Below are 10664 nucleotides of genomic sequence, written 5' to 3'. Positions count from 1 at the left end.
CTAATTAGCTTATTGTTAGAAAATTACAAACGTCTGACAAAACTGAAAAATGTAAATTTCCAATTTCAACCAAACATGCTAGAAATGCTCCAATTGAGCTAATTAGCTTATTGTGAGAATATTGCAATTGTCTGACAAAAGTGAAAAATGTAAGTTTCCAATTTCAACCAAACATGCTAGAAATGCTCCAATTGAGCTAATTAGCTTATTGTGAGAATATTACAAACGTCTGACTAAAGTGAAAAATGTAAATTTCCAATTTCAACCAAACATGCTAGAAATGCTCCAATTGAGCTAATTAGCTTATTGTGAGAATATTACAAACGTCTGACAAACATGATAAATGTAAATTTCCAATTTCAACCAAACATGCTAGAAATGCTCCAATTGAGCTAATTAGCTTATTGTGAGAATATTACAAACGTCTGACAAAACATGATAAATGTAAATTTCCAATTTCAACCAAACATGCTAGAAATGCTACTATTGAGCTAATTAGCTTATTGTGAGAATATTACAAACGTCTGACAAAACTGAAAAATGTAAATTTCCAATTTCAACCAAACATGCTAGAAATGCTCCAATTGAGCTAATTAGCTTATTGTGAGAATATTGCAATTGTCTGACAAAACTGAAAAATGTAAATTTCCAATTTCAACCAAACATGCTAGAAATGCTCCAATTGAGCTAATTAGCTTATTGTGAGAATATTAAAAACGTCTGACAAAACTGAAAAATGTAATTTTCCAATTTCAACCAAACATGCTAGAAATGCTCCAATTGAGCTAATTAGCTTATTGTGAGAATATTGCAATTGTCTGACAAAAGTGAAAAATGTAATTTTCCAATTTCAACCAAACATGCTAGAAATGCTCCAATTGAGCTAATTAGCTTATTGTTAGAAAATTACAAACGTCTGACAAAACTGAAAAATGTAAATTTCCAATTTCAACCAAACATGCTAGAAATGCTCCAATTGAGCTAATTAGCTTATTGTGAGAATATTGCAATTGTCTGACAAAAGTGAAAAATGTAAGTTTCCAATTTCAACCAAACATGCTAGAAATGCTCCAATTGAGCTAATTAGCTTATTGTGAAAATATTACAAACGTCTGACTAAAGTGAAAAATGTAAATTTCCAATTTCAACCAAACATGCTAGAAATGCTCCAATTGAGCTAATTAGCTTATTGTGAGAATATTACAAACGTCTGACAAACATGATAAATGTAAATTTCCAATTTCAACCAAACATGCTAGAAATGCTCCAATTGAGCTAATTAGCTTATTGTGAGAATATTACAAACGTCTGACAAAACATGATAAATGTAAATTTCCAATTTCAACCAAACATGCTAGAAATGCTACTATTGAGCTAATTAGCTTATTGTGAGAATATTACAAACGTCTGACAAAACTGAAAAATGTAAATTTCCAATTTCAACCAAACATGCTAGAAATGCTCCAATTGAGCTAATTAGCTTATTGTGAGAATATTGCAATTGTCTGACAAAACTGAAAAATGTAAATTTCCAATTTCAACCAAACATGCTAGAAATGCTCCAATTGAGCTAATTAGCTTATTGTGAGAATATTAAAAACGTCTGACAAAACTGAAAAATGTAATTTTCCAATTTCAACCAAACATGCTAGAAATGCTCCAATTGAGCTAATTAGCTTATTGTGAGAATATTACAAACGTCTGACAACACTGAAAAATGTAAATTTCCAATTTCAACCAAACATGCTAGAAATGCTCCAATTGAGCTAATTAGCTTATTGTGAGAATATTGCAATTGTCTGACAAAAGTGAAAAATGTAAATTTCCATTTTTAACCAAACATGCTAGAAATGCTCCAATTGAGCTAATTAGCTTATTGTGAGAATATTACCAACGTCTGACAACACTGAAAAATGTAAATTTCCAATTTCAACCAAACATGCTAGAAATGCTCCAATTGAGCTAATTAGCTTATTGTGAGAATATTGCATTTGTCTGACAAAAGTGAAAAATGTAAATTTCCAATTTCAACCAAACATGCTAAAAATGCTCTAATTGAGCTAATTAGCTTATTGTGAGAATATTAAAAACGTCTGACAAAACTGAAAAATGTAATTTTCCAATTTCAACCAAACATGCTAGAAATGCTCCAATTGAGCTAATTAGCTTATTGTTAGAAAATTACAAACGTCTGACAAAACTGAAAAATGTAAATTTCCAATTTCAACCAAACATGCTAGAAATGCTCCAATTGAGCTAATTAGCTTATTGTGAGAATATTGCAATTGTCTGACAAAAGTGAAAAATGTAAATTTCCAATTTCAACCAAACATGCTAGAAATGCTCCAATTGAGCTAATTAGCTTATTGTGAGAATATTACAAACGTCTGACTAAAGTGAAAAATGTAAATTTCCAATTTCAACCAAACATGCTAGAAATGCTCCAATTGAGCTAATTAGCTTATTGTGAGAATATTACAAACGTCTGACAAACATGATAAATATAAATTTCCAATTTCAACCAAACATGCTAGAAATGCTCCAATTGAGCTAATTAGCTTATTGTGAGAATATTACAAACGTCTGACAAAACATGATAAATGTAAATTTCCAATTTCAACCAAACATGCTAGAACTGCTCCAATTGAGCTAATTAGCTTATTGTGAGAATATTACAAACGTCTGACAAAACTGAAAAATGTAAATTTCCAATTTCAACCAAACATGCTAGAAATGCTCCAATTGAGCTAATTAGCTTATTGTGAGAATATTGCAATTGTCTGACAAAAGTGAAAAATGTAAATTTCCATTTTTAACCAAACATGCTAGAAATGCTCCAATTGAGCTAATTAGCTTATTGTGAGAATATTACCAACGTCTGACAACACTGAAAAATGTAAATTTCCAATTTCAACCAAACATGCTAGAAATGCTCCAATTGAGCTAATTAGCTTATTGTGAGAATATTGCATTTGTCTGACAAAAGTGAAAAATGTAAATTTCCAATTTCAACCAAACATGCCAGAACTGCTCCAATTGAGCTAATTAGCTTATTGTGAGAATATTACAAACGTCTGACTAAAGTGAAAAATGTAAATTTCCAATTTCAACCAAACATGCTAGAAATGCTCCAATTGAGCTAATTAGCTTATTGTGAGAATATTACAAACGTCTGACAAACATGATAAATATAAATTTCCAATTTCAACCAAACATGCTAGAAATGCTCTAATTGAGCTAAATAGCCTACTGTAGGAATTTTACAAACGTCTGACAAAACTGAAAAATGTAAATTTCCAATTTCAACCAAACATGCTAGAAATGCTCCAATTGAGCTAATTAGCTTATTGTGAGAATATTACAAACGTCTGACAAAACTGAAAAATGTAAATTTCCAATTTCAACCAAACATGCTAGAAATGCTCCAATTGAGCTAATTAGCTTATTGTGAGAATATTGCAATTGTCTGACAAAAGTGAAAAATGTAAATTTCCAATTTCAACCAAACATGCTAGAAATGCTCCAATTGAGCTAATTAGCTTATTGTGAGAATATTACAAACGTCTGACAAAACTGAAAAATGTAAATTTCCAATTTCAACCAAACATGCTAGAAATGCTCCAATTGAGCTAATTAGCTTATTGTGAGAATATTACAAACGTCTGACAAAACTGAAAAATGTAATTTTCCAATTTCAACCAAACATGCCAGAAATGCTCCAATTGAGCTAATTAGCTTATTGTGAGAATATTACAAACGTCTGACAAACATGATAAATATAAATTTCCAATTTCAACCAAACATGCTAGAAGTGCTCTAATTGAGCTAATTAGTTTATTGTGAGAATATTGCAATTGTCTGACAAAAGTGAAAAATGTAAATTTCCAATTTCAACCAAACATGCTAGAAATGCTCCAATTGAGCTAATTAGTTTATTGTGAGAATACTGCAATTGTCTGACAAAAGTGAAAAATGTAAATTTCCAATTTCAACCAAACATGCTAGAAATGCTCCAATTGAGCTAATTAGCTTATTGTGAGAATATTACAAACGTCTGACAAAAGTGAAAAATGTAAATTTCCAATTTCAACCAAACATGCTAGAAATGCTCCAATTGAGCTAATTAGCTTATTGTGAGAATATTACAAACGTCTGACAAAACTGAAAAATGTAAATTTCTAATTTCAACCAAACATGCTAGAAATGCTCCAATTGAGCTAATTAGCTTATTGTGAGAATATTGCAATTGTCTGACAAAAGTGAAAAATGTAAATTTCCAATTTCAACCAAACATGCTAGAAATGCTCCAATTGAGCTAATTAGCTTATTGTGAGAATATTACAAACGTCTGACAAAACTGAAAAATGTAAATTTCCAATTTCAACCAAACATGCTAGAAATGCTCCAATTGAGCTAATTAGTTTATTGTGAGAATATTGCAATTGTCTGACAAAAGTGAAAAATGTAAATTTCCAATTTCAACCAAACATGCTAGAAATGCTCCTATTGAACTAATTAGCTCATTGTGAGAATATTGCAATTGTCTGACAAAAGTGAAAAATGTAAATTTCCAATTTCAACCAAACATGCTAGAAATGCTCCAATTGAGCTAATTAGCTCATTGTGAGAATATTGCAATTGTCTGACAAAAGTGAAAAATGTAAATTTCCAATTTCAACCAAACATGCTAGAAATGCTCCAAATGAGCTAATTAGCTTATTGTGAGAATATTGCAATTGTCTGACAAAAGTGAAAAATGTAAATTTCCAATTTCAACCAAACATGCTAGAAATGCTCCAATTGAGCTAATTAGCTTATTGTGAGAATATTACAAACGTCTGACAAAACTAAAAAATGTAAATTTTCAATTTCAACCAAACATGCTAGAAATGCTCAAACTGCGCAAATAAGCCTACTGTAGGAATTTTACAAACGTCTGACAAAACTGAAAATGTAAATTCCCAATTTCAACCAAACATGCTAGAAATGCTCCAATTGAGCTAATTAGCTTATTGTGAGAATATTACAAACGTCTGACAAAACTGAAAAATGTAAATTTCCAATTTCAACCAAACATGCTAGAAATGCTCCAATTGAGCTAATTAGCTTATTGTGAGAATATTGCAATTGTCTGACAAAAGTGAAAAATGTAAATTTCCAATTTCAACCACACATGCTAGAAATGCTTCAATTGAGCTAATTAGCTTATTGTGAGAATATTAAAAACGTCTGACAAAACTGAAAAATGTAAATTTCCAATTTCAACCAAACATGCTAGAAATGCTCCAATTGAGCTAATTAGCTTATTGTGAGAATATTACAAACGTCTGACAAAACTGAAAAATGTAAATTTCAAATTTCAACCAAACATGCTAGAAATGCTCTAATTGAGCTAATTAGCTTATTGTGAGAATATTGCAATTGTCTGACAAAAGTGAAAAATGTAAATTTCCAATTTCAACCAAACATGCTAGAAATGCTCCAATTGAGCTAATTAGCTTATTGTGAGAATATTACAAACGTCTGACAAAACTGAAAAATGTAAATTTCCAATTTCAACCAAACATGCTAGAAATGCTCCAATTGAGCTAATTAGCTTATTGTGAGAATATTACAAACGTCTGACAACACTGAAAAATGTAAATTTCCAGTTTCAACCAAACATGCTAGAAATGCTCCAATTGAGTTAATTAGCTTATTGTGAAAATATTACAAACGTCTGACAAACATGATAAATATAAATTTCCAATTTCAACCAAACATGCTAGAAATGCTCCAATTGAGCTAATTAGCTTATTGTGAGAATATTACAAACGTCTGACAAAAGTGAAAAATGTAAATTTCCAATTTCAACCAAACATGCTAGAAATGCTCCAATTGAGCTAATTAGCTTATTGTGTGAATAATACAAACGCCTGACCAAACTGAAAAATGTAAATTTCCAATTTCAACCAAACATGCTAGAAATGCTCCAATTGAGCTAATTAGCTTATTGTGAAAATATTACAAACGTCTGACAAACATGATAAATATAAATTTCCAATTTCAACCAAACATGCTAGAAATGCTCTAATTGAGCTAATTAGCTTATTGTGAGAATATTACAAACGTCTGACAAAACTGAAAAATGTAAATTTCCAATTTCAACCAAACATGCTAGAAATGCTCAAATTGAGCTAATTAGCTTATTGTGAGAATATTGCAATTGTCTGACAAAAGTGAAAAATGTAAATTTCCAATTTCAACCAAACATGCTAGAAATGCTCCAATTGAGCTAATTAGCTTATTGTGAGAATATTACAAACGTCTGACTAAAGTGAAAAATGTAAATTTCCAATTTCAACCAAACATGCTAGAAATGCTCCAATTGAGCTAATTAGCTTATTGTGAGAATATTACAAACGTCTGACAAACATGATAAATATAAATTTCCAATTTCAACCAAACATGCTAGAAATGCTCTAATTGAGCTAATTAGCTTATTGTGAGAATATTACAAACGTCTGACAAAACTGAAAAATGTAAATTTCCAATTTCAACCAAACATGCTAGAAATGCTCAAATTGCGCAAATAAGCCTACTGTAGGAATTTTACAAACGTCTGACAAAACTGAAAAATGTAAATTTCCAATTTCAACCAAACATGCTAGAAATGCTTCAATTGAGCTAATTAGCTTATTGTGAGAATATTAAAAACGTCTGACAAAACTGAAAAATGTAATTTTCCAATTTCAACCAAACATGCTAGAAATGCTCCAATTGAGCTAATTAGCTTATTGTTAGAAAATTACAAACGTCTGACAAAACTGAAAAATGTAAATTTCCAATTTCAACCAAACATGCTAGAAATGCTCCAATTGAGCTAATTAGCTTATTGTGAGAATATTGCAATTGTCTGACAAAAGTGAAAAATGTAAATTTCCAATTTCAACCAAACATGCTAGAAATGCTCCAATTGAGCTAATTAGCTTATTGTGAGAATATTACAAACGTCTGACTAAAGTGAAAAATGTAAATTTCCAACTTCAACCAAACATGCTAGAAATGCTCCAATTGAGCTAATTAGCTTATTGTGAGAATATTACAAACGTCTGACAAACATGATAAATATAAATTTCCAATTTCAACCAAACATGCTAGAAATGCTCCAATTGAGCTAATTAGCTTATTGTGAGAATATTACAAACGTCTGACAAAACATGATAAATGTAAATTTCCAATTTCAACCAAACATGCTAGAAATGCTCCAATTGAGCTAATTAGCTTATTGTGAGAATATTACAAACGTCTGACAAAACTGAAAAATGTAAATTTCCAATTTCAACCAAACATGCTAGAAATGCTCCAATTGAGCTAATTAGCTTATTGTGAGAATATTGCAATTGTCTGACAAAAGTGAAAAATGTAAATTTCCAATTTCAACCAAACATGCTAGAAATGCTCCAATTGAGCTAATTAGCTTATTGTGAGAATATTAAAAACGTCTGACAAAACTGAAAAATGTAATTTTCCAATTTCAACCAAACATGCTAGAAATGCTCCAATTGAGCTAATTAGCTTATTGTGAGAATATTACAAACGTCTGACAACACTGAAAAATGTAAATTTCCAATTTCAACCAAACATGCTAGAAATGCTCCAATTGAGCTAATTAGCTTATTGTGAGAATATTGCAATTGTCTGACAAAAGTGAAAAATGTAAATTTCCATTTTTAACCAAACATGCTAGAAATGCTCCAATTGAGCTAATTAGCTTATTGTGAGAATATTACCAACGTCTGACAACACTGAAAAATGTAAATTTCCAATTTCAACCAAACATGCTAGAAATGCTCCAATTGAGCTAATTAGCTTATTGTGAGAATATTGCATTTGTCTGACAAAAGTGAAAAATGTAAATTTCCAATTTCAACCAAACATGCTAAAAATGCTCTAATTGAGCTAATTAGCTTATTGTGAGAATATTACAAACGTCTGACAAAACTGAAAAATGTAAATTTCCAATTTCAACCAAACATGCTAGAAATGCTCCAATTGAGCTAATTAGCTTATTGTGAGAATATTGCAATTGTCTGACAAAAGTGAAAAATGTAAATTTCCAATTTCAACCAAACATGCTAGAAATGCTCCAATTGAGCTAATTAGCTTATTGTGAGAATATTACAAACGTCTGACAAACATGATAAATATAAATTTCCAATTTCAACCAAACATGCTAGAAATGCTCTAATTGAGCTAATTAGCCTACTGTAGGAATTTTACAAACGTCTGACAAAACTGAAAAATGTAAATTTCCAATTTCAACCAAACATGCTAGAAATGCTCCAATTGAGCTAATTAGCTTATTGTGAGAATATTACAAACGTCTGACAAAACTGAAAAATGTAAATTTCCAATTTCAACCAAACATGCTAGAAATGCTCCAATTGAGCTAATTAGCTTATTGTGAGAATATTGCAATTGTCTGACAAAAGTGAAAAATGTAAATTTCCAATTTCAACCAAACATGCTAGAAATGCTCCAATTGAGCTAATTAGCTTATTGTGAGAATATTACAAACGTCTGACAAAACTGAAAAATGTAATTTTCCAATTTCAACCAAACATGCTAGAAATGCTCCAATTGAGCTAATTAGCTTATTGTGAGAATATTACAAACGTCTGACAAAACTGAAAAATGTAATTTTCCAATTTCAACCAAACATGCCAGAAATGCTCCAATTGAGCTAATTAGCTTATTGTGAGAATATTACAAACGTCTGACAAACATGATAAATATAAATTTCCAATTTCAACCAAACATGCTAGAAGTGCTCTAATTGAGCTAATTAGTTTATTGTGAGAATATTGCAAATGTCTGACAAAAGTGAAAAATGTAAATTTCCAATTTCAACCAAACATGCTAGAAATGCTCCAATTGAGCTAATTAGTTTATTGTGAGAATACTGCAATTGTCTGACAAAAGTGAAAAATGTAAATTTCCAATTTCAACCAAACATGCTAGAAATGCTCCAATTGAGCTAATTAGCTTATTGTGAGAATATTGCAATTGTCTGACAAAAGTGAAAAATGTAAATTTCCAATTTCAACCAAACATGCTAGAAATGCTCCAATTGAGCTAATTAGCTTATTGTGATAATATTACAAACGTCTGACAAAACTGAAAAATGTAAATTTCCAATTTCAACCAAACATGCTAGAAATGCTCCAATTGAGCTAATTAGTTTATTGTGAGAATATTGCAATTGTCTGACAAAAGTGAAAAATGTAAATTTCCAATTTCAACCAAACATGCTAGAAATGCTCCAATTGAGCTAATTAGCTCATTGTAAGAATATTGCAATTGTCTGACAAAAGTGAAAAATGTAAATTTCCAATTTCAACCAAACATGCTAGAAATGCTCCAATTGAGCTAATTAGCTCATTGTGAGAATATTGCAATTGTCTGACAAAAGTGAAAAATGTAAATTTCCAATTTCAACCAAACATGCTAGAAATGCTCCAAATGAGCTAATTAGCTTATTGTGAGAATATTGCAATTGTCTGACAAAAGTGAAAAATGTAAATTTCCAATTTCAACCAAACATGCTAGAAATGCTCCAATTGAGCTAATTAGCTTATTGTGAGAATATTACAAACGTCTGACAAAACTGAAAAATGTAAATTTCCAATTTCAACCAAACATGCTAGAAATGCTCCAATTGAGCTAATTAGTTTATTGTGAGAATATTGCAATTGTCTGACAAAAGTGAAAAATGTAAATTTCCAATTTCAACCAAACATGCTAGAAATGCTCCAATTGAGCTAATTAGCTTATTGTGAGAATATTGCAATTGTCTGACAAAAGTGAAAAATGTAAATTTCCAATTTCAACCAAACATGCTAGAAATGCTCCAATTGAGCTAATTAGTTTATTGTGAGAATATTGCAATTGTCTGACAAAAGTGAAAAATGTAATCTTCCAATTTCAACCAAACATGCTAGAAATGCTCCAATTGAGCTAATTAGCTTATTGTGAGAATATTGCAATTGTCTGACAAAAGTGAAAAATGTAATTTTCCAATTTCAACCAAACATGCTAGAAATGCTCCAATTGAGCTACATAGCTTATTGTGAGAATATTACAAACGTCTGACAAAACTGAAAAATGTAAATTTCCAATTTCAACCAAACATGCTAGAAATGCTCCAATTGAGCTAATTAGCTTATTGTGAGAATATTACAAACGTCTGACAACACTGAAAAATGTAAATTTCCAATTTCAACCAAACATGCTAGAAATGCTCCAATTGAGCTAATTAGCTTATTGTGAGAATATTACAAACGTCTGACAAAACTGAAAAGTGTAAATTTCCAATTTCAACCAAACATGCTAGAAATGCTCCAATTGAGCTAATTAGCTTATTGTGAGAATATTGCAATTGTCTGACAAAAGTGAAAAATGTAAAATTCCAATTTCAACCAAACATGCTAGAAATGCTCCAATCGAGCTAATTAGCTTATTGTGAGAATATTACAAACGTCTGACAAAAGTGAAAAATGTAAATTTCCAATTTCAACCAAACATGCTAGAAATGCTCCAATTGAGCTAATTAGCTTATTGTGAGAATATTACAAACGTCTGACAAACATGATAAATATAAATTTCCAATTTCAACCAAACAT

Source organism: Watersipora subatra, unplaced genomic scaffold (assembly GCF_963576615.1).
Source record: "Watersipora subatra unplaced genomic scaffold, tzWatSuba1.1 SCAFFOLD_83, whole genome shotgun sequence".
NCBI lineage: Eukaryota > Metazoa > Bryozoa > Gymnolaemata > Cheilostomatida > Watersiporidae > Watersipora > Watersipora subatra.
Note: the sequence above shows the minus strand (reverse complement) of the source record.